Raw genomic sequence first — 25,694 nt, 5'->3', positions numbered from 1 at the left:
CTACTTTTTAAAGCCTACGACTATAGCAGTTTAGTGTAAGACTATCATGGAACACTTATGAGAACTACAAGAGTTTCAAGGGTACATTTTCCTAGTCATGTCTCAATACCACATAGTCTGCTTTCAAAGTGAAAACTAGCACATGGAAATTAGTTAACTGAACCAGAATAAGAATCTTTCCACTTGCCAAAAGGCTCCCTGTTTTACCAAATACCATGCCATTTTCTCTGTCTTCTGAGGTCCCTTCAAGTTTATCTCAATGTGGAAAAAAGAGAAATCAGAGAACACATGCATCTCTTATATCCTCTATTATATGTACATTTTTACACACTATATATATATATATAAATTGTATATGTAAATATTATATATTTATATTTATATATACAATTTATATATATATATATATATATATATATATATATATATATATATATATATATATATATATAATGTGTAAAAATTTATATATATACTTTTTTCCTGTAAAGTTCAAAGGGGAACCCACCAGTGTTTTGGTCCCTAATGTTCTAAAAGTTATAAACTGGGCATATGTCCATATATTAGAAAAAAAACTAGAGACAGGGGTCTTGCACTGAGATTTGTACAAAGATAACTGTCATAAAATGTCTTGCCTTTGCTCCTAGAGAGATCTGAGCACTGCTATAAATAAAATGGTGAATTCTCAGGCAATGGTAAAATTGGTCAATGGTAGCTGATCGGTGATATAATAGAATGAACATTTTGTTCTGTTTTCCTAACTGGTTGTACAATTCTGCATTTCTATGAGTGATGAATGGTAGCTCCTGATGTTCCATATTCTCAACAATACTTGGTATTGTTCGTGTTTTGCCCATTTTATTGGGTACATACAGGTAGGTTAATATGGTTTTAATTTATATTTACCAACGGCTAATGATGGTATCTAAATTCTTAGGTACTTATTGGTCACTCATGTATTTTTTCATGAAGAATCTGACAAAACTTCTGTCCATTAAAAGTAAGTTGTCTTATAAAAAAAGAAAGAACATTTTGTTTGAAGTGTCAGATGAACATTTACATTTTAAATCCTGAGAGACTTTATTTCTAAGAAGAGTACAGCAGAGGTAGAAAAAAGTTATTGGTACTAGAGAATAAAAAGAAAACTCAAATCGAGATAGGTATATTATAGAAAAGTGTGGAACAATTAAACCATAAATAAATAACTCAAAAAATTATCAATAAAAACTCATGAAAACTATATGTATTTAGGGGCTCATGTCAATACACTAATTGGTACAAAAAGACTACAGAAAAAAAATAGGACACATTTACCTAGACTGTCAGAGTTAATAAAGATTTAGAGAAGACATTTTGTTTATGATAAAGCAAATGTACATAGTAATAAAGCAGAATGTTGCAAAAGCATCACATTTTAAAATTAACTTCTAAACCAGGTCTGGTGGAGCATGCCTGTAATCCCAGCTGCTGAGGAGGCTGATGCAGGGTGATCTCAAGTTCAAGACCACCCTAGGCAACTTTGTGAGACCCTGTCTGAACACAACACTAAAAATGAAAATGAAAATTGCTAGGGTGTGACTCAGTGGCATAGTGTCTGTGAGTTCAACTCACAGTGCCACAAGAAAAGAAAGAAAGAAAAAAAGAAAGACCTAACTAAAAAAAAAATGTGCTTCCAGATATCTCTAAAAAGCTCAGAGTATATTCATTCACTTTATTCTTACTTTAAGGTTACTTCTGTGGAAAATCTGAAAAAGAAAAAAAAAAAAACCCTAAATTTTTCTTTGAAAAGACTCAGTGACTTTTTTTTTTTTTTAGAGAGAATTTTTTTTTTTTTTAATATTTATTTTTCAGTTCTCGGCGGACACAACATCTTTGTTGGTATGTGGTGCTGAGGATCGAACCCGGGCCGCATGCATGCCAGGCGAGCACGCTACAGCTTGAGCCACATCTCCAGCCCCAAGACTCAGTGACTTTAGCTTCTAATTCTCAAACTCAAATTCTCTTTGTCACTGTAACTTTTGTTGAATTAAGGATGTGAACTGGCCACTATGCCATCCTTTATTTAACTGAAACATTTCTTTTTAAGAGAAAAGAATTTAGGTTAGAAAATTAATGTGTCCCTCTGTATATAAGTATGATCACTTTAGTTCTACTGAGTTCTAGTGGGTGTGAATTCTCTTGGGATGTGTCAAGCAACCAGTGAACAGTCAATGACATTTACATCTCCAGATTTATAAATTTGTAATCATCACACTAAGGAAATTGTTTAGTTTCTTTGCTATATTCTTATCACCTGGAGAATCAATCTCTCTCTCTCTCTCTCTCTCTCTCTCTTTCTCACACACACACACACACACACACACACACACACACACACACCTGTGTGGATGTGTCCTTTTCAAAATCCAGAGCTGCTGATGTAATGGTACTGGTATTAAGAGATGGGAGCTTTAAGAGTGAATTTGTGAAGGTTCCTCCCTTATGAATGGGATTTAGGCCACTCTAGAAGAGGCTTTGCATAGCTTTTGGCAGCTTGTCCTTCCACTTGCTACCATGTGAGATAACTGTGTTCCTCCCCTCTAGAAGATTCAGTGCTTTTCAGAACTGATGCTTTGATCCTGTCAGCCTCTAAAACTGTGAGAAAATAAACTTCTGTTCTTTGTGAATTACGGAAACTCAGGTATTTCATTGGAGAAGTACAGACTTAGAGAATACGTACACAGAAAAACTGGAAGTGTACATCATATCAAACTTCTCAGTATTCTTCTTTGTTTAGGAAGATTGGTATTGTGATTCTAATGGTGTCATCTCTACTGTGAGGTTAAGTAAATGAGTGTCTATGTCAGGAGCCAGTATTTTTCAGTGTGGAAGAAAGAAGATAGAAATGAAAAGTCAAATAGTTTAAGTAATGACTTTACAGTTTCAATCAAAACTACAAATATGATCTCATCATGTGTCTCATCTTGAAAAAAAAAAAAAAAAAGTTGTATTTTTCTCCTAAAAGGTCCAGAATCCATGACTGTCTGAATAGCAATGAGTAACTACAGTGCCCAGAATTCTAACTCTAAATATCATTCTCTGAAAGCAATAGCTAATTTTAGGGCAGGTAATATATAACCTTAAAAAAAAAATCCTATTGTAAACAGAGACAAAATTCTCTGACATGCTATTAATATATAATGTGTGGACTCCAGAGACAATTTGAAGAATTTTCTACTGGCCAAAATTGGAATTACTTCAGCTTCAATAAGAATAGTTCAGGGATAGATTAAATATGCTTAAATTATGAATTTATAGAGACACAAAAACAGTTCCCCTTTTCCCCTACATTGAGGGATAAATTAAGTGGAAAAATTTCTATTTTGCAAAATAGTAAAGAAAAATAATCAAGCATCTGTCCTGTCTTTCTATAAGGGCTATTCCTTTCTTTCCCTAATTAGTTCATAAGAAGTTTTAAATCACTAAACATATTCTATATAATAAACGAAGACTATTTTCAAATGCAAGTGAAATAACAGGTTTATTCAATGTTTATTAGTGATGGCTGATTTCATAGAGAGAGAAAATTAGAAAATTAGTTTCTGAATGATGTATATAATATCACCAATGAAATAATCTGAAATAATCTCCTCCCAAATAATATGACCCAAATGTAACTACCACAGAGCTCTCTAATTATTAGAAATAGAGAAGGAGGAGGCAGCACATGTTATATTCTTCCATAGTGAAGTATCTGGGAAAAAAATTTCAGAATCGGAGAAACACTGTTGGACAAAGATACTGGTCCTTTCAAGAAACAAACTAAAAATAAACAAACAAATAAATAGATCAATTAATTACATAGTAAAGTAAGAAGAGAATTGAGGCTTAATGTACTATGCTTAATTTATGATCTTTATTATTTAAAAAGTATTTAAATCCGTTCCTGATTTGAATAAAGTATTATAAAATATTATGAAACAGTTGGGATATCATAACACTAAATTTTTTATTCAAGCATTAATTGTGCAAATGCTATTACCATGCAAACCGTCAAAGTATTCTTTTTTTTTTAATACATACACTGAACTTTTTATAAAGGAAGTTTTCTGATTTCCATAACTAGCTTTAAAATAATCAGAAAATATAAAAGAAAGTACAGAATATAGAAAAAAAAAAAAAGAATCAACCACCATTGACATTTGTTACTTTTCAAGGTTTACCTTTCAATTCATTATGTTACTATCTGTATATATTTGATATTTTCATTTTTTTACTGTTAAAAATGCCTGAAAATAGATTTTATTCCTTATAAAATTCAAAGACGTAAAAGACTAATACACCTGAATTTTATGCTGGGAAAGAGAAGGTTTAAGAAGTAAAGTTATGGTTTAGATCTGAGGTGTCTGCTAAAAGCTCACATGTGAGACAATGCGAGAAGGCTTGGAGGAGAAATGATTGGGCCTTAACTAATCAGTGAATTAATCCCTGATGGGAATAACTGAGTGGTAACTGGATGCAGGTGGGGTGTGGCTAGGGGAAGTGGTTCATTGGGGGTGTGGCTATAGGTTATATATTTTGTATCTGGAGAGTGGAGTTTGCTCCTGATCAACATGTGAGCTGCTTCCCTCTGCCACACTCTTCTGCCAGGAGCCCCATGGAATGGAGCCTTCTGTCTATGGATTGATTCCTCTGAAACCCTGAGTCCCCTGATCAACTTTTCCTTCCTTATAGTTGTTTTGGTTGGGCCCTTTAGTTGCAGTGGTGAAAAATCTGACTAAAACAAGGACTTTGTCACAATCAAGAAAGAAATATTCTGGAATGTCTATCTATATATACTCTGTCATATGATTTCTTATTAATTTCTTTTCTTTACTTCTGCCTTCAATATACTTGAGCTCCATAACATGACAGTGGCTGTCTTTGTTAGAATACAAAAAGGACATTGGTGTGATTGAGATTTCTTTCCTCAAAAAGACATCTTCTCCTTACCACCTGCAATGCCATTCGAAAGTCAGTAACATGGAGGGACAGAGACAATTGGTTACTGGGTTCTTTTAACTTTAGAACTCTCCAAGCTTTGTTTACAAATTTATCAGGAATGATTATCAATTGTTTTGTATTTCTTTCTGTTTGGATATTATATATTTTAAATTAGAATCTCACTGGTAACCATTTTTTTTAATTGTCTTTGTGAAACAATGTCAGGTATTTGACATGGAGGAAAGTGACAAGACTGCAGTAAATTTATTTTAAATGATGTTATCTCCTACATTTAGGGAAAGAAAATCTATACAGTATGTCAGGAAGTGAAAATGGCTGTTGATCTTTTTGAATTTCCTAACCTTCTTCTTGCCTAATGAACTTTTTCTCCATCCATAACCCACTAGTCACTCACGTTCTCCATAAAGCATCAGGTTGCACACAAGTAAGAAGCATAACTGTCATTAATATTGTTTCCCTTTGACATAATTTTTTTTTGTTTATGCTGAACATTCTACATCCTCTTATTATTCAATAAAATGTTATCGACTTAATATAACCAACCAAACCTTGATTCTTTCACTTTTAACTTTTTATTGAAATTTCAAAAGCACTTGCAACTTACTTTTCTTTTCAATTTCCTGTGTCTATTTCAGACAATCCTATCAATTTTTCCACACTTAATAATAATAGCTTCTACCTAGTTGCTATTTTCTTTCTTTTCTTATTGTAGCCCAAAAATGCAGGTGTGATCTACCAGAAAAAGAGATCCAAATCAGCATTTTAAAAATTTGAGTGATTGTTCTTTCTACTCACTATATGTTTTAATGATCTGAAGTTGTCTCCATTTGTTTTTGTGCTATTTAGGAATATTTAATATTTGCAATAGTTAGGCTATAGTTTTAGAAATGTAATTTTTGGTTTCTATTTTGAAATTTTTATAGATTTTATAGGAAGTTTCAAAGACAATATAGAGAGAAAGCTTGTACCCTCAAGCCAATTTCTCCTATTGATTACAGCTTAATGTAACTATAGTAAAACACATTAAAATATCAATGCAGGAGTACATGTATTGCATTACACATTTAAGATTCTGGTAACAATATTCAGCTAGGCATGGGGTAGCACATGCCTGTAATCCCAGTGGCTCAAGAGACGAGGTAGGAGGATCTCAAATTCAAAGCCAGCCTCAGCAACAGAGAGGCATTAAGTAGCTCAGTGAGACCCTGTCTCTAAATTAAATACAAAATAGGGCTGGGAATGTGGCTCAGTGATTCAGTGCCCCTGAATTCAATCCCCAACCCCCCTCTCCCCCCACCAAAAAAAGATCCTGGTAACTAATGCCCAAATTAAGACAAAGAACTATTCTACCACACCATTTTCCTGATGTTAACCCTCTTATAGGCACTCATCCTTTTGCTCTTGCAATCCAAGAACATGCTTTTGATTTTCATAATTTTATCATTTCAAGAATTTGACATAGTCGAATCACACAGTATGGGACATTTTAATGTTGCCTTTTAATTTCATATTTCTTTTTAATAGTGTATTATGTTATGAATGTGTGAACATTTGTTTGATCATTCACCTATTTAGAGACATTTCATTATTTTCAATCTTTGGCTATTACAAGTGAAACTGGTATGCATATGAATGCTAAGAAATGGGTTCTATGATCAGTTTGTTTTTAGTTTAATAAGATACTGCAAAATGCTTTCACAAAGACTGTACCATATTTTATTCCTATGAGAAATGCACAAGAGGTCCAAATTCTCTTCCTTGAAGCATTTGGGCTTGTCAGTAATTTTAATGGTCCTAATAGTGTTAGACATCATACTGTGGCAATCGTTTTCCTTTTCCAACAGGTTAGAAATGTCAAACATTCCTTCATATGCTATGTGCCATCCTTTTGTCCTTATCAGTAAGATGTCCTCGTTTTTTTCTCCATTTTGTTATTAGTGGATTTTGTTCACAGTAGAGTTTTGAGAATTCTTCATAACTTCCAGATATTAACACTTTATCGGATATGTGGTTTGCATATTTTTCCCAGTCTGTGATTTGTCTTTTCAGATCATTAAAAATAAATTTCATGTACTTGTTGATTGATTGTATATCCTCCTCTGAGAAGTTTCTGTTCAGGTCCTTGGCCCATTTGTTGATTGGGTTATTTGTTATCTTATTGTTTAATTTTTTGAGTTCTTTGTATACTCTGGATATTAGGGCTCTATCTGAAGTGTGAGTGGTAAAAATTTGTTCCCAGGATGTAGGCTCTCTATTTACCTCTCTTATTGTTTCTCTTGCTGAGAAAAAACTTTTTAGTTTAAGTAAGTCCCATTTGTTGATTCTTGTTATTAACTCTTGGGCTATGGGCGTCCTATTAAGGAATTTGGAGCCCGACCCCACAGTATGTAAATTGGTGAGGCCAATTTGGAAAGCAGTATGGAGATTCCTGGGAAAGCTGGGAATGAATCCACCATTTAACCCAGCTATCACCCTTCTCGGACTATTCCCTGAGGATCTTAAAAGAGTGTACTATAGGGATACTGCCACATCAATGATCATAGCAGCACAATTCACAATAGCTAGACTGTGAAACCAACCTAGATGCCCTTCAATAGATGAATGAATAAAAAAAAAAATGTGGCATTTATACACAATGGAGTATTATGCAGCACTAAAAAATGGCAAAATCATGGAATTATCAGGGAAATGGATGGCATTAGAGCAGATTATGCTAAGCGAAGCTAGCCAATCCTTAAAAAACAAATGCCAAATGTCTTCTTTGATATAAAGAGAACAACAAAGAACAGAACAGGGAGGAAGAGCATGAGGAAAAGATGAATATTACAGAGATGAGTGGGGGGAGAGAAAGGGAGAGAGAAGGGAAATCGTATGGAAAAGGTAGGAGACCCTCAATGTTACACAAAATTACATATAAGAGGTTGTGAGGGGAAACGGAGGGGGGGAAACAAGGGAGAGAACTGAACAACAGCAGATGAGGTAGAAAGGGAAGATGGGAGGGGAGGGGGGATAATAGGGGATAGGAAAGGTAGCAGAATACAACAGTCACTAATATGCCATTATGTAAAAATGTGAATGTGTAACCTATGAGATTCCGCAATTTGTATTTGGGGTAAAAATGGGAGTTCATAACCCACTTGAGTCAGATGTATGAAAGATGATATGTCATGAGCTTTGTAATGTTTTGAACAACCAATAAAAATAAATAAATTTTAAGCCTGTCACAGTTGTGCATGCCTGTAATCTCAGCAGCTGGGGAGGATGAGGGAGGAAGATTGCAAATTCAAAGTCAGTCTCAGCACAAGTGAGGCTCTAAGCAACTCAGTGTGACCCTGTCTCTAAATAAAATACAAAATAGGCCTGGGGATGTGACTCAATGGTCGAGTGCCCCTGAGTACACTCCCTGATACCCAAATTTTGATTAAGTCTAAGTAGATAATTTTTTTAAAAAATAGATTCTGCTTTGGGTATCATGTATAAAAACAAAATTAAATTTTAAAGATGTGGGGGTGGAGGGAGAAGTCATTACCAAGCCCTTGGTTCTAATACTTCTAAAAGTTTTATAAATTTACAGTTTTCACTTAAACCTATAATACATGTTGGGTTATTAATCTTTTTTAGACAAGAAGCAATGTTTAAATCAACATTTACTCTTACCTGTGGGTGTCCAATTATTCCAACGCCAATTAAAAAACGTTATCCTTCTTCCATTCAGTGGTCATTGCACATTTGTAAATCATCCCTTGGTATCATTTATGTGTTTTCATTTCTGGGGAGGGGTGCAATGTATTCTGGTCATTGATCTGTATGCTGATCCCTTGCTAAATCCACACAGTTTGATTTTTGTAGCTTGATCATCAATCTTGAAATCACATATAGATATGATTCATTCTGGTGTATTATTTCTTTTCAAGATAATTTTTTTTTTTTTTGCTGTTACAATTTTTTGGCTTGTCTGTATGAATTTTAGAATAATCTTGTCTGTATCCACAAAATATTTTTGTTGAAATTTTGACAAGAATTTCCTTGATGAAGACTTTTTCTACATAATAACCAAAGCAGGATCCATTCAAGAAATATTATCAACAAGTTAGACTTTGTCAAAATTAAAACAGTTGATGTATGAAATTTCTTTTTAACAAGATGAAAAGATAATTTGAGAATTGATACCTTCTCTGTTTTGAGTGTTATATAAATATGTCCCCCAACTTACTTTGCTTTTCCTTGACTTTTTTCACCAGAATTTTTTGAGTTTTTATTTTAGAAATCCTTAAGATGATTTATTTCATTTCTATTATAGTATTTATCATTTTTGTACATTTGTAAGTGGTACCATATTTTAAATTTTAGGCACCATTTTGTTGATAGTGGAGAGAGATACAAAATGATTCTTGCTGAGATAACTTTTTAGTGCTAATGTTTTTCTTTTTCTTTCTTTTTTCTTTTTTGCATATTCCTTGGGATTATTTTTACAAATAATCATGCCATCTACAAATAGGAACAATATTATTTTTTCTTTCAGGTTGAGATGCAATTTCCCTCATCTTATTGCACTAAGAATACTAGGTCTGTGTTCAGTAAGAATGTGGGGAGCAAACATCCTCACTTTGTTCCTAAACTTAAGGAAATTGATTCAGACTTCCACTACTTCTATGTTGGCTGAAATTTTTGGTAGATTCATCAAGCTGAGGAAATTCCTTTCTACTATGATCTTTCGGAAAGGATTTATCATGAATGAATATTGAATTTTGTCACATACTTCTTTGAGTGATTTTCTTTTTAGCTTACTAATACATGATTGTTTTTAAATGTTGTACCATCCTGAATAAAACTTGCTAATCACAGTGCATTATTTTTAAATATGTGGCTGAATTCTACTTTCTACGATTTTTTAAACAACTTTGCATACAGGGATTTGCTCTGTAGTTCTTTCCTTACTTTCTCAACATTTTCTCCCTCTCAACCCTTCCCTCCCTTCTTTCTTTCTTACCTTCTTTTAATTCCTTTATTTATTTATTTATTCTCTCTTTCTATATATTGTAGCTTCATTAAAAAATTGGGAAGTGTTTTCTTCTATCCTATTTTCTGGCAACAATTGTGTGAAATTGGTATTCTTTCTTTTTTAATGTTTGATAGGATTCAAAAATGCAATGATCTTGCCCTGTAGATTTCATGTTGGGGTTATGTTACAACTTCTATTCTCTTAATAGTTATAAAGCAACTCAAATTATCTATTTGTTACTATAAAAGTTGTAATATTTTTTGTTTTTTAAGAAATCGATTTATATTATCCTACTTGTTAATTTATGTGTAATCATAGGTATTTTATTCCTTTAATACACCTTTGATTCTGTTTATTGCTTATTACTTATTAATGCTGTAAATCTCCCTTTAAGCATTGTTTGCTTTTTTTTTCAATAGTTTATATTTGGTTAAGATACATTTTCATTTTAAGTTAACTGAAAACATTGTTTTTTAAATTACTCTTAAGATTGCTCAGACCCATGGTTTATTTAGCAGGCATGTACCTTTAGGCAACATGTCAGATCCAAACAATAACATCCTATTTAAAAAATCCTTCATATCTTTGAAGAATTTGCATTACACAATTTTAAAATAAAACTATACCATTTCACTTGCTGTATAGGTACTTAGAAACAGAGAATTCCTAAATACCTCTCCCTATCTCTTATGACACTGATACCATTTACTTATGTGTGTGTGTGTGTGTGTGTGTGTGTGTGTGTGTATATATATATATGATATATCACCTTATGAATATATGATATATCACCTTATGAATTTTTACTATTAAACAAATAATATTTTAATCAATGAATAATAAAAAATAAAATATTAATTATATCCTCATTATTTATTATCCCAAGCTCTTCCTTTGCTTATGTGGATCTGAATTTCTGAGTTAAATGATTTTTTTCTTCCACCTAAAGAATTTCTTTTTGCAATATGTGTCTGCTTAATGTCACGTTTCCTCAGTTTTTGTTAATTTGAGAAAAATCTTTATTTTTTTTTCACTTTTGAGTGTAGTTTGTTGCCTAGAGAATTCTAAGTCATTGGAAATTTTCTCCTTAAAAATTTAGAAGGTTTCATTTCACTCACTTGACAGTTGTATTTTTTCTGATAAAAATCTGTAATTCTTATCCTTAATAGGTATTTATACCCTGGCTTATTTTTTTATTCATCTTTGCATTTGATTTTGTACAGTTTAAATACCTTATTCCTAGCATTGAGTAGTATTTATCATGCTTGATATTTTCTGTTCATCCTGGATCTGTGATTTGATGTCTGTCATTAATTTTGGAAGGGGATCTCATCTATCCATATGTTAACTCTTCCTCTCTCCTTCCTTCCTTCAGTCTTTCCAAGATTTTTTAAGTGTGTGTGTGTGTGTGTGTATATATATATATATATATATTTGAATATGTAGCACCTTTCTTAGATATTTTTTGGCTTTCTCTTAAATCTCTTTTTCTTTGTACACTTAAGTTTTACAGTGTTTTTTTATTTGACTTTATCAAATCTACTGGTTAAACAACAAAGGCATACTTCATTTTTTTTAGTGCTATACTTTTCTACATTTCTTTTCTTTTCTTAGTGGGGATTGAACTCAGGGACACTCAACCACTAAGCCACACCCGCAGGCTTATTTTGCATCTTATTTAGAGACAGGGTCTCACTGAGTTGCTTAGCACTTAGCTTTTTGCTGAGGCTGGCTTTGAACTCTCAATCCTCCTGCCTCACCCTCCAGAGCCTCTGGCATTACAGGTATGCACCCTGTGCCTGGCTTATTTTCTTTGAATTGATTCTGAGTGATTCTCCCTGCTTTAATCACACATCTGATCCATGTTTAATTTTTCTATTATACAACTTTATATATTAAACAGCTCATTTAAAAAAAAAATTCTGCCTCTGACAAGTCTCTAATCTTCATTGCATAATGCCTGGCTTGTCTCTTCAGAGTATTTTGCTTGTAATGGTGTCCATGTGCACTCAATATCAATCTACCCTTGCTTTAAATATTTAAATCAATTTAAGTAGACCTGATATATTTAGCATAGTGCCTTTTCTATTGATGAGACACATCTTTCACTTTACTTTTTCTGTAGTGCATTTTATTCAATGTATATTTTTATATGGAGGTCTGATAGATCTTACTGTTATCACTATCAAATTTATAATGTTTGCAGATTTTTAAAAATTAAATTTTATTTAGATAATCACTACAGTGATTTGATTTATATCTGGCAATTTTTCTGAAGACTTTCATTGATTCTAATAAATTGTGATTGTTTAAGGTTTCCCTGGCAAACAATTACATATAAACAATGTCAGTAGTTTATTCTTCCCATTTATTTTTTATGCTTTTTATTACTACTGTTTGTTTGGCTAATATATCAAGGCTATATTCCAAAGAAGTATTGAAACTATATATGTTTGTTGTTTGTGTTTCTGAAGTTACAGAAAATCTCTTTTTATTATTATTTTTCTCTCCATTGAGAAAATCTGCTGTAGCACTTTTTTTTTTTTTTTTTTTTTTTGTGCTAGGGATAGAACTCGGGGGCGGGCACTCAACCACTGAGTCATATCCCAGCCCTATTTTGTATTTTATTTAGAGACAGAATCTTGCTGAGTTGCTTAGAACCTCCCTTTTGATGAGGCTGGCTTTGAACCCACAATCCTCCTGCCTCAACCTCCAGAGCTGATTGGATCACAGGCAAGTGCCACCATTCCTGGATGCTGTGGCTCTTTTGAAAATATAATGTATTGCCGCAGTCTGGCTGGGCACAAAATAATTGAGCCGCCACACAGCCTTGTAGGTTCAAATAACAACCTTTATTTCCGAACTCTCACCCGCACTCTACACACACTTCCTGGGAACACACTCCCTCCACTGGAGTCCGCATGCCAATTCTCTCAGAACCCAGAGAGAACTCCAAAGTAGGAAGTGCCCAAGGCAGTAGGATCCGCCCTAATCCCAGCAGGATCCGCCCTAATCCCGGAGCAGGGGCACCTTTCAACCATTCCCTCAGGCAAAAATGCCAGGCGTCATTTTGACTAAACTGTGGCTCTCAACAATTTATCTGATTGAGGAAATTTACTTTCATGTACAGACTAAATTCTGAAAAAAATATTTTATATATTTGACTTTTTTTAGTTTATTTTTTCATCTTTTACATAAATAGCAATTGCATTTCATCAAATTTTTATCTTTTTCATTTAATGAAATCATAGTTGTTCTCCTTAAATTTCCCAGGATTTGAATCTTTAAAATAGATTTTCTGATGTTGAACAAATCTCCCTTTTCTATAACAAACCCAATAAGATCATTATTAGTTTTTACATATCACTGGATCCCATTTACTAATTTTTATTTAATCCTTTCACATCCATGTGAGTAAAATTTTTTATTTATGTTCTTTTTGACAGGCTCCTTTTATTTGGTTTTCCTATCAGTTATACTAGCCTATAGAATAAATATGCTGAATTAAACAGTTGTTATCTCTCCTTTTGGCTTCCTATAAATTTGAGGCTAAAACAGACATTATCTTTTTCCTGAGTACTTAACAGAACTTACATAACTATTCTTCCTGTGCGGAGATGTTTAATATTTCTGTACTTATAAAATATACAATTGATAAGGTGCCTTTTTCCCCTAGTATCTAATTACAGGAAATTTTTGTCACCCAAAGAGAGACCCATACCTATCAGCAGTCATGTCTTTTCTTCCACCAATATCTCCTTTAACATTTTAATATTTATGGGTTTTATTTTGTTGGTCCTCAAAATAGTTCCCAAGAATTTTTCTTTTTATTTAATTTCATGTAATTTAAAAAATATATTGCTTTTGAATTTTTCCAGGTCTTTCTGATACCTTGAATTTCAGTAGCTCCTATTGGTTTATTTCTATAGAATACTTATTGTTTTTACTTATTTCCATGCTTGCTTTCCCGTCCTCTGCTCCCAGGAATGATTCATTTTATTATAGGTGGAACATTGTATTTGAAAAGAATGTTGCAGACATAATTTAAAGTCTAGTATGATGTTATCTGCCTCCAGAGAGGATTCACATGTGCTCCTGTCTGCACCTGCAGCCACTAGCATTCCAGGGCCATTTAAACTAATTTAGACCATTTGAGACCATTTGAGGATGAGCAGTATTTCCTGGGGGTGGGGGTGGGGCTGAATACAGCAGGTTTATTCTGACTCTTAGCACGTGGCTTTTCAGGGTCCCGGTACTTGGCAAGCCCTAGCTGCAAATTACTGCCCCCTAAGTGCCACAAAACTGTCAGATTCCTCCCAAATTAGAAAATACAGAGGAAAATGGGCCAAGCATACAGACTACATCGCTATACTGAAAACTGGAATCCTCCACCTGATCTTTCCTGTATTATTAGCTTTCCCTTGCTGCCTCGGAGTGTTTGTACAATTGGTTGGTCTTTTCTGTAGTGACCCTGTGTGTGCAGATGAGTTGGCATATGGAAGGGAGGGATAGCTGTAGTGGAAGTCTTTGTTTTAAGTTATTCATACTTTTTTTCCATAATTTTATTAATGTTTTGCTTTAACACTTTAGCTTTGTTGAACCCCTTTTGTGCACTTACTTACCACTGTAATGAGCATTTTTTATTCCCCCCCCCTCTACTGTACATTTTTTAAAATTCCAATCAATTTTTAGTCTTTATATTTTCCCCAAAGTTCATCAAAGGCTCTATACTTCTGTCTCCATTTTTTTGTTTAATATTTTCTATATGACCATATTGTAATAATTTTTATAACAATTCCATTATAATTTCTTCTTTGAACTTTGAATTACTTAGAAGATTTGCTTTAGTGTGATAATGTCTAGGATATTTGTAATGTTCTTTTGTTATTGACTCTTATTTGTTTTCTTTTTTTGGGGGGGTGGGTAACCAAGGATTGAACTCAGGGGCACTAAAGACCACTGAGCCACATCCCCAGCCCTATTCTGTATTTTATTTAGAGACAGGGACTCATTGAGTTGCTTAGCACCTTGCTGTTGGTGAGGCTGGCTTTGAACTTGCGATTCTTCTTGAAGCAGCCTCCCCAGCCACTGAGATTACAGGCATGCACCATCACGCCCTCTGACTCTTAATTATTTTGTAGTGAGAAAATATAATCTAAGTACTAAAAACACATTTTTTATGGACTGGATTAAAAAGGGAGAAATTCTCTCTGATTCCCCAATGCCATTTCTATACACAGTTGCTCCTCAACTTAACCATGTGTTTATGTTCATACGAGTGGAAGATGCTCTAACTCCACCTAACTACCAAACATCACAGTTTAGCCAAAAAGAGCACTGTATAGGGTTGGTTGTTCACCTCATGATCATGTGCTGGACTCGGGGCAGCCTGTAACTGCCACTGCCCCAGAGCACAGGAGAGGGTTCTTGTGTATCACTAGCTCAGCAAAAGTACAAAATCCAACATTCAAATGTGAAGTATGATTTCTATGTGAAACCAAGGCAAAACTTAAATTAATCTTCTACTTTCCCTTGCTTTTCCTTACTTGCTTTTAGCACACTTTAAAAATCACTGATTTTGGAGGTCAAGCTGCTGAGCCACATAGTATTAATTTCTGTTAGGTTTTTTGTCCAAAACACCAACTATTCATTTGCACCTGCAAAAGTGTTCAAAGGGTGTCCTTGGATGCCAGGAAGCTGAAAACTCCACCTTGAGATCATGCTCATGCTTTTATTTTATGATCATGGGTCTCATGAAGAACCATATAGACCGATTACCACTGTTTACCTTTGACACATTTTACCAGACCTTAAATGACCCTGCTTCTCTATCCATAAATGCTTCTAAGTCCTGTCCTTAGGGAGGTAGATTTGAGACTTAGATCTTTCCTCCCTTGCAAATAAATAATTATTCTTCCTCCTCCCCCTCCTCCTCCTCCTCCTCCTCTTCCTTCTCCTCCTCCTCCCTCTTCTTCTTCTTAACTTCATTGGTTCGGTGATTGACATACATTGTGATGGGCAAATTGAGTCTGGTTCACTAACACAAAGCTCATGTTGTTTTCACACCTTCATAAAGTTAGAAGTCTTAAGATAAAACATTACTAAGTTGAGAAGTTTGCAGACTGTTCTGCTACAACATGTTTTCCTGTCAAGCTAATTCATTCACTGGTGATTTCTTGATAGAACATTTCATTTAGAATAGAGTCAAAATACTGTTGGTTCCTCCACACTATGTCCTCAGCAAGAGGATCCCAGTAGAGTTGCAGTCTTCATTTGGCAATGGAAGATTTCAGCATTCCTGCTCGCCTCCGGCAGGAAAAGTATTGAATTAAAAGCAGGAACAAGTGCTCAGGGATCCATCCCACAGAGTCCCATCCTGTCATCTCCTGCTGTGGGAGCTCCTCCTTCATTGTTCAGTGTCCAGTGACCACCTAAGAGGAGCACACTGACTCATGGTCTCTCCCAGCTGCTTGGCTCAGTACCCACCAACAAGTGCTCCAAAACAAGTTGGTCGTCATTTTCCCTCTATTGTTTCTGTACATTTTTAGTAACCACTGTGGCCGCATCTGTTCTCACTGACTGCTCTGCCCCAGCAACAAATTATCCCCTTCCAGTCTCAGTTCTCTTCTCTGATGCTCTTTTACAAAGTGACATAGTTTTGTATTGTCCTCCTCCACTCTTTAATTCCTGCTGTCCTTGTATATATCTTTCAGGGTCTACATAATGGTTTAGAACAAAAATATCTGTATTTCCTTCGGTTTTCCTTGTAATTTGGCTCGAATTTTCCATACACTTAAATTAATTACAAAGGCAGGCTCATCAAAATCTCCCTAAAGATCTATCAATTTCTTCTTGAAGTCCTTTCATTTTTAATTATTTTAAATACTTAAAACAACGTATGTTACTCGTAATGTTTAAGTGAATTCAGATTTGGTGGGTCTGGTGAGGTAGCCCAGTGGCACAGCCCTGGCCTGGTATTTGTAAGGCCCTGAGTCTGATCCCTAACAATCCCCATCAAATAATTAAAATAGCTATTTCCTCCGGGTGGATTGAACTTCAATGATTAATCTTTAGAAATGCTCTTGGTCTTAAGGTTATTTTGTCTTACTTAATATAAATCCACTGCTTTTCTAACTTTTCTGCCATGTACCTTTCCTGATCTGATTAGTCTATTTGGGAACTTGACTACCTTGTTACTGGAGTTTGTTGGTTCTTCTTAAAATTCTCAAGATTCTCTAACCTTCCTGTTTTAGATGGTTTTGATGATTACAGTGCATTGTAAGTACAATTTTATTTATTTATTTTATTTTTTTTTGTGACTTTGATTTAGGGTGGATTCTTTTATCCTTTCTCCCAAGTACCTAGGAAGAGTCACCAATAAGAACTTTTTAAATTCCAGACTTAGGTCTTTCAGGGACTATAAGGAGAGTGGACTCTAGTTTAACAGATACATTATAGTAAGCATGTTACTGGAAATTCTTTGTTAAAGCTACTTTCTTCTGTCCACAAAAGGCCCAAATATAATTGCTTCCCTGCCATATTCTTTGGGTACTTCCTTCTTTTCATAGTTTGTCCTTTTCTTGAGAAAATCTCCTTTTGGAGTCTAGTTCTTGTGAGATTCTCCTAATGATTTCTCATACTGTCAAGACCTATGGGCTTTCACCTTTATTAAGATGGGCAGATGCTGGCCATGGGGGATCATAAATGCCCATGTGGCAGCCTTAGCTCTCTGCTGTAGTGCCATTCTGATTCATTGTTTCTGCCTCTCAGGATTTTTGTTACATACTTGCCAACTCATCTCTGCACATAAAGAGAATATTTATATCTAATTCTTTTTTTAAAAAAAATGCTGTATGACAAAAGCTATTCAAATAATTGGTCCACCATCTTGTTGGGATGTGAGGTCTAATTATACTGAATCTTTACATTATTCTCTGTGTCCTTATATTTTTGAAATGTGCAAAAATGATATACATTATTATCACAAGAAATTATTATATTATTTTAAATATCATAGCACTTGTTGAATAAAGTTTTCACTGTTAAGCCCCTATACCAAAATAAAAAATATAGGCACAATGTAATCATGATTGTTGAGTATTTTATGAGTTTTAAAGCATTTAAGACAAATACCTCTTTTTATTCTTCTAGAAATGTATAATGCAAGTGCTTATGAGTTAAATAAATTTGAATCTATAACAATCACTTAATGAGTATTCTTATATATTGGACTCTAAAAGAGTTGAATGTGGATGAATCCTTTTCTCTGTAAATTTTTATATATGTTTTGTCTTTAAATACCAGGAATGTTTGAAGGGTGGTTAGAAGCAAAGCATAACCACAGTAACTAAATGTCTCTTCAATCCTGTAATCTTGTAATTTTCTACAAACATCCTTAATTTCTTTATGTTTCTGAGGTTGGTGAACAGAAAACTTTGCTCTTATTTGTTAAATCATCATTTACATCACAAATATGGATTTTAACTGAAATTATAAAAATTAAGAAAAAAGGTATATAAACCTCAAATTTTATGGAAGAGCATCAGCGTGTGCTGAAATAATGTTGCAGCAATTTTGAACACTTATAAAATTCCCATTTCAGGACCAGAGGCAATTAGGAGGTTTTGTTACAGTCAATATTATTCAGAGAGCAGCAGTTCACGATGACAAGATGGTAACATTAACTAAAAGAACAAAAGACTCCAAACTGATTTGATAAAACCTCATTATTATTATTGTTTTTATTATTTTGCATAACTGATAACGAATTCAATCTTGTCATTCCACTCTCATCCTCACATCCACCGGCTCATATTTTGTCTTAATGGTGTAGTCAAAAGTCAAAGTTGGAGATCAGAAAGTCAGAGTTTGAACAATATCTCCTTCACTCTCTGAGTCACTGAAAAATCAGGCAAATTTATTAGTCTTGGAATTCCTGGAGCTGTCATGATGAGAATATTGCTATTAAATGTGAAAGCAGTGCTTTGTAGGATAAAAGGTACATTTAATGCAAGTGATTTTAAAATGTCATGTCTATTTTAAATCTTGTAATTAAATCATAAATTGTGTTGGTCTTGTGTGCAGCCACTCTATTTTTTCCTACTAAATCTGCTTTTGGCCTCTAGTCATTTTATGGACTTAAGATAAGCACCTCATTACATTCTCACCACCTGTTGGGAAGGTGCTGAATAGCAGTACAGATGAGTAACAGGGTTTTATTCAAACATCAGGAAATAGCATTTTCAAAATTCATCCTGACATACATTAGACATAAAATACCTCACCCCTTTGATTCACATTCCTACTGATTGAAAATAAGACCTCTTTTATAAATACCACTCCCATCAAAGGCTAATATGATTTCATTAGTTTTTTTTTCCATATGTGATTTTATATCAACAATGTGAAACAACTGATAGTACAAGTCCATATGCCATCCATACTTGAATTAATAATATTTAAATATGCAGACACTCATATCATGATATGGTTTTACTTTTATTAAATTAATATACCTGTGCTCAATTCAATCACAGGATTAAAATACAGCTTCCTTTTAGTGTGAGCACCTTTATTTCATTAATGTTCAAAACTAGTAAATGTTGAATGCTAGGTAAATGATTAAAAAAATGTAACAGACTGTATTAAATAAAAAAAATAATCTTTATATCAGTGTGTATGCATGTGTGTTTATTTTCAACATTTTTCCCTGAGCCATTTTTCCCCTAAACTCAATAAATAAGTTTTCTACTACTGTTAAATATGAACAGGGGACCATTTACTATGCTGACCCATCTGACCCAACAAATCTTGTAGTTCGTTCTTCAAATGCTATTCTAGCAGGTATTTTGGGGAAATTATATCTAATATTCTCTCAAATTACTAACTCATTTTTGGGCAATTTTTGATATATGATTTTAGCAACGTTCCTTAGCATATTAAAAATAATCTTATGAAATTTAGAGTTTTATTTTCTAATTCAACATGCCAATATAATGACACATGCATGGACAAATTTTCTTACTTGTCAAAAGAAAAAGTTGCACACAACACATTCTAAACCTAGAGAAAAACATTGATTATCAGGTCTAGTATCCCCTACTTTACATACTATGTAAAGCACATTGGTCTAAGTAATTTAAAACAGATGTGATTTGTTAGTGGCAACGACTCTGTCCCTTTGTCCGTCACTACTCTTAACATTGTAAATTATTAATTTTGCTTTTTTAATTTTCACCAGGTTCTTACCAAAAGCCAATATGTCATGATTGACAAAAGAAATGGCAAACAACTTTCCTTCAGCAATGTATTATCTTTGGAAATATAAGGGGTTCATATCTGAAAAAAATGTTCGGAAAAAGTAATCTGTAAACAAAGAGTTAATAAATATTGAAACCAAAGTAGTAAATGCTGAGAAAGTTTAAGATAAAAAATACAAAAAATCAATAATTTCTAGGGAGGTAATTTAAAATTGGTTTTGTCCTTTACAGATGTAAAAGTCACTTAACATAGGAAGAGAGGAAACCATCAATTAAGCTGACCAAATCAACCATCTAAGGAGGCAATAAGATTATAGGTGTCCTGGCTATTTAAGTCAGAAGGACTTTAGTCAAAAGACCACTTGTGAAGAAGGAAGACACATCTGGCTTATGTTCTTGAATGAGATGGAAACTCTCCCACTTAATATGAAAAAAATATTGATTTTTTTTTCCAATCAGCAGAAATCAATGTATGCTACAATGTATTTTTGCTATCAATAACATATCTTTTTTAAAACTCATCAGCAATACAACTTTCCAATTAAACTGGATATTTATTCAGTATTTTTTTTTCGACTGATACTTATTACCCATATGGCAAACAGCATGTGAACAGTTGCCTTGGATCAAATTCAGTTAAACTCACAATCTCATTCTAAATATTTTCTAGAACTTTTGAACAGTATGAGGTTAAAAGCCTTAGAAGATATGCCTCTGCCTGACATCTCTTTTGAATGAAGAGAGCTTGGATTCAACCAGTTTTGTAGATTTCAAAATTAGTCAGGATTGATAATACTTTTTCAACTGTTTTGAAAAATAAGCTACAGACAAGTTCAGGCTTTCTCTCTGATGTTCATGAGGATCAGGATACTTGGCCATTCAGGAGCTGCAAGATCTATAGGGAGAGGACTGGGCACCACGAAAGTCAAAAAATGAAATGAGAAGATGAGACCAGGGAAGATGGTGAGTTAGAGGAAGGGTGCACTCCCTACTGGTTCCTAGTTTCAAGATTTAAAAAGCAGGATGCCTGTTCCTGTGTGAGGTGGGTAACTAAGGAAATCCATTGAGATTCAACATTGGAGAGCAAAATAATCATTGAGACACAGAAAGTTGGAAACTTTGAATGAAATGTAAGAAAATAACATGTTAGAGATGTGCCAGTGTGGCTGGCAGTAGCACCATCACCACCAGCTCAGTGATGAGGGGAGGATTAGCAGAGGCAGGGAGAGTGGGAAACATGGTGAGTAACATTGACTTGTAAGAACTGGTGGAATGGAGAGGGAGGCTGATCTTAGCTAGCCCCGAGGAAACACGGGGAGAGGTTGAGTGAAAAGCAATTAAAATCACTGCACTGAGGGATAGAGAATCTGGCAGGAATCAGAATCTAGGTGGCAGGAAACATGTCTGAGTGGCAGCATGGGAATGAGAAGAGGGTGGGAGATTGGGAACTCAAAAAGGAAGTTGTCAGCCTGATCCATCAGTCACCTATTTTGGGGTGCCTGGACCAGCGTGACTGTATGCAGCACATATAGAGAGGACTGTGCCTCGCAGGACCCAGGCTGGGAACACTGAGGAGATAGAACCCCTCTTGGTGCTGGCATCCCATATGTGCATCTGGAAAAATGCCAGTAACTGTTCAGAGAGGTTCACTTGTACTCCGGTTTTGATCCTGTGTAATTTACATTGTTGGGAAGTGGAATATGTGAAAGTTTAGACTCCTCACAATAAAAGGGAAATGTTCAGGAGGCCAAGAGATCCAGATATCCAACAGAGATTGGTGTCTCCCCAGGAGGAGGAGATGTGGAGCGAATGTTAACTATCCACCAGCAGAATTCTAAAGGTCAACCAAGACCAAACCCCAGTCACTGGAACTTTCTAATTAGAACTGTGCACCAATCCCCCTATGGGACTATACCACTTGTCATCACTCCCCAGGCTGCTCCATTTCTACACAGGGAGATGGGAAGCTGAGGGTTAATACAACCAGCTTCCGTAGCCACAGCAGCTGGCCACAATAGATGGTAGCTTGATGAGGAACACGAAGACATGGGTCATAACAAACCTCAGCCCTCAGGATTAGATAGCCCCAAAATAAATACAAAGAACACCACAACAGTATAAGAAATAAACACCCATCCTTGCCAAAACTTTGACCACCTCATTAGGAACAATGAACATTTTTACTATTTCCTTCTTTTTCCTAATTACAATTTTATTTATTTTTCTTTTCTTCTATTTTTAATTAATTTATTATTATTATTATTTTTTCTACTCTGCATAACTGAGTGTGTCTGTCCCTGTGTGTGTAAATTCTCACTTCTTGGAGGGTGAAGGGGAGGAAGTGAGGGAGAACTTTTTCATTTTAATTTTTCTTTTCTTCACCCTTTTTATTACTTACCCTTCGTTCAACTTGGGTGGGATGAAATTTTACAGCTTTGATTTATTCTAATTTGTTTGGACCCTCATTCTTCCTCTTACTATCCTTCTTCACTCTTCCTCCACTAGTGGCGACATTTTATGGTTCCCTCTTCCTTTCTTTCTTTTATTATTATTATTATTATTATTATTTTTACTTCTTCATCTTTATTGCCATCACATGCTACCTATTTTCTGGTTCTCCTATACTCACTTATTAAAAATTTCAAACTTTTTCTTGGTTTTTAATCATAATTTTCTCTTCACATAATGAACTGTAATTAACTGTCTGATAGAATTATGTGGCTTATGTAATGCCTACTCAATTCATGATGTTGTGATTATTAGTAGAGTGAGCAAGGTAGTAGACACCTGCTGTTTAATGTTCAAAGTAAGCTAGTTCACCATGGCTTATTGTGGGTGGTGATATTAAATACTAACCCACCATTCCTCTACAGGTAGCAATTAGTGTTATAGATGTCAACGTAGACACTGGACATTGATTTCAAGGCTGTGCATTGCATTGGTTGCTAATGCTATTAATATTCTTTGCTCTAAAACCCTTTCTCTAAAAGGGACTGGAAAATACTTGGAGCTCTTCAAGTTTACAGAGATTCTGTTGCTGAGGAAAACAATGTCAACCAAGTAATGGCAAAATAAACTCCACACTTGAACTAGCCTCACTCATGCCTCAACAATACTTCAACCCAGAGAATAGGGAAGATGAAAATTCCAAACAAATAATCATGTCCCAAGGAGAAGCAACTAGAGGGGTGCATCAGGTCTCACTTCTAGACATCTACAGAAAAAAGAGAAAATTTACATAAAAAATTACAGAAAAAGAGAGAAATCCTGAGAACAAAAAAAGTCACTACACACTAAGGGACACACATATAAAACAGGAAGAAGAACTCATCTCAACTGAAGTTCTTACAAGACCTCTGAAAACATGAGGAAACAAGCAAATTAATGCAACCCCCAAATTCACAATACCTGAACAAAGGAACCCACAGATGTAGACGTGGGTAAAATTCCAGAGGAAGACTGGGAAAAGCCGAGTAGTAAAATGTTCAACGAACTAAAAGAAGATTAAGGAATGAGTTAAGAGCAAATACAGGAGGCGAAAGAAATGAGTTAAGAGCAAATACAGGAGGCGAAAGACCATGTCATTAAAGAAATAGAGATAATGAAAAGAAACCAATCAGGACTTTTGGAAGTAAAAGGCATAATGACAGTTTAAAAATCTGCTTGAATGTATCAGCAACAGAATAGATCTCACAGACAACAGGACTTCAGGCCTTGAAGAAAAGGTATATGATCTTGAATATGCAGTATAAAAACAAAAACAACAAACCCACAAAACACCTTCATCAGGAATAGATTCAAGATGGTGGATTTAGACTGCATTTCAGACTGCATTCCTAGTTGCTTCATTACCCAGGATTCAAGTAGTAGGAGGACTGCTTCTCAGAGGGGTGGACGAAAGAGGGCTTTTACTAAAATTTACTCATTAACAGAGTGTCGTAGAGATGCATAAATGAGCGTGTATTGAACAAAAAATAAAAAAATAAAAAGAAGAAAGACTACTTTGGAGCCAAGCTAGTCATGGCAGTGATAGAGGCATTAGCTCACCACAGAGGGAATTAATAACATACAGAGTGAAAAACATCCAGACAAATATAGTATAGAAAAACCTGTAGATAATAAATGCAGGCTGAACTTAGCTGATCCAGAGACTGTACTGCAAATTGGTGTTTAAAAGTGCTGTGTATTTCTCACCTGGGAAATGGAGCGCTTAGGTGGGAGCCATCTTGAGGAGACTGCACTGGGACTTGCTGCTGTGGGAACCTGGGTGAGTCCAGCAAACATTGTCACACTGCCCTGGCAATCACCTACCATGTGGCCTAAAGTTTACCTGGCAAAACATGAGGGAAACAGGTCCAGAGAAGATGGTACTCAGGAACTTTGAAGTTAGAAAAACAAAAAGGGGAGCCCAACTTGCTTTTTCTTTTTGAGTTTGGCAGCCCAGTGACCAGCTGAAGACAGTTGGGAATCTGAACAGGCAGGTGTGAATACACTTAAAGACTAAGACTGGGAAGTTAGTGATTATGGGCAGCAGAGTGTGGGGAGAATTGGTTTCCCTGCCTCCTAAGTAAAATTCTTGAGAGACTGGATTTCCAGAAGAAATCAGCATCTGCCAGGCCAGGGCTGGGCTAAGCCAAGTCTCTCTGAAGCAGACGCCACTTAACAAAGCCCCTCAAGTTTGATTAGACCTAAGCCCCAGCAGCTGGAATTCCACTCAGAGAATTCTGCAGCAGCCCTACCCTGGAGGGCATTAATCTGGTCTGCAGACAAAAACTACAGTCCACAGTACTTTCCATTCCATTCTACCTAATAGAGATGAGAAGGGAAGCTGAGAGCTATTTGAACCAGCTTCAGTCTGAGGCTATTCCAACTGGCGGCTTGGTGAGCAACACAAAAAGAAGGAATTAACAACTTCCAGTCCTAGCTCTCCCTTTCAGTACTTAGCTAAAGCAGAAATGGAAATGAGGACTATTGGCCATAGGCAGTGACCACCATTCTCTTCACTTGTTTGGTAATTTCAGTACAGATAGTTCTTTTCATTTTTTATTAAGAATCTTTTTTCTATTATTTTTGTTTGTTCATTTTTTTTGGTATTATTTCTGTGCTAATTGATTCATATATATCTACTTCCCCCCCGCTTCTTTTTAACATTTTTAATGTAGTTTTTTTTCCTTGCCTTTTCTTTTAAAGTTTAGGGTCTGGGGCTTGTTTGTTTTGATTTGGTTTGTTTCTCTTTATCTCCTTTCTTCTAATATAAATAATGAAATACTCGCGATTTCTCTGTCTCCCTTAGCTTTCTTTTTTCAGTTTTTCTCCTGTTTTCTTATAATCACTACTCTTCTTGGATCTCTATGCTAACATTTTGAACATTGTAAACTTTCTTCTATATTCCTATCACATTTTATTTTTTCTTAATATATTTTTTCTTATACTTTTACCATCTTTTAAAA

The sequence above is a fragment of the Callospermophilus lateralis genome, chromosome 16 (assembly GCF_048772815.1).
Source record: "Callospermophilus lateralis isolate mCalLat2 chromosome 16, mCalLat2.hap1, whole genome shotgun sequence".
In the NCBI taxonomy this organism is placed as follows: Eukaryota; Metazoa; Chordata; class Mammalia; order Rodentia; family Sciuridae; genus Callospermophilus; species Callospermophilus lateralis.
The sequence above is the reverse complement of the archived record's forward strand: the minus strand, read 5'-3'. Positions refer to the sequence as shown.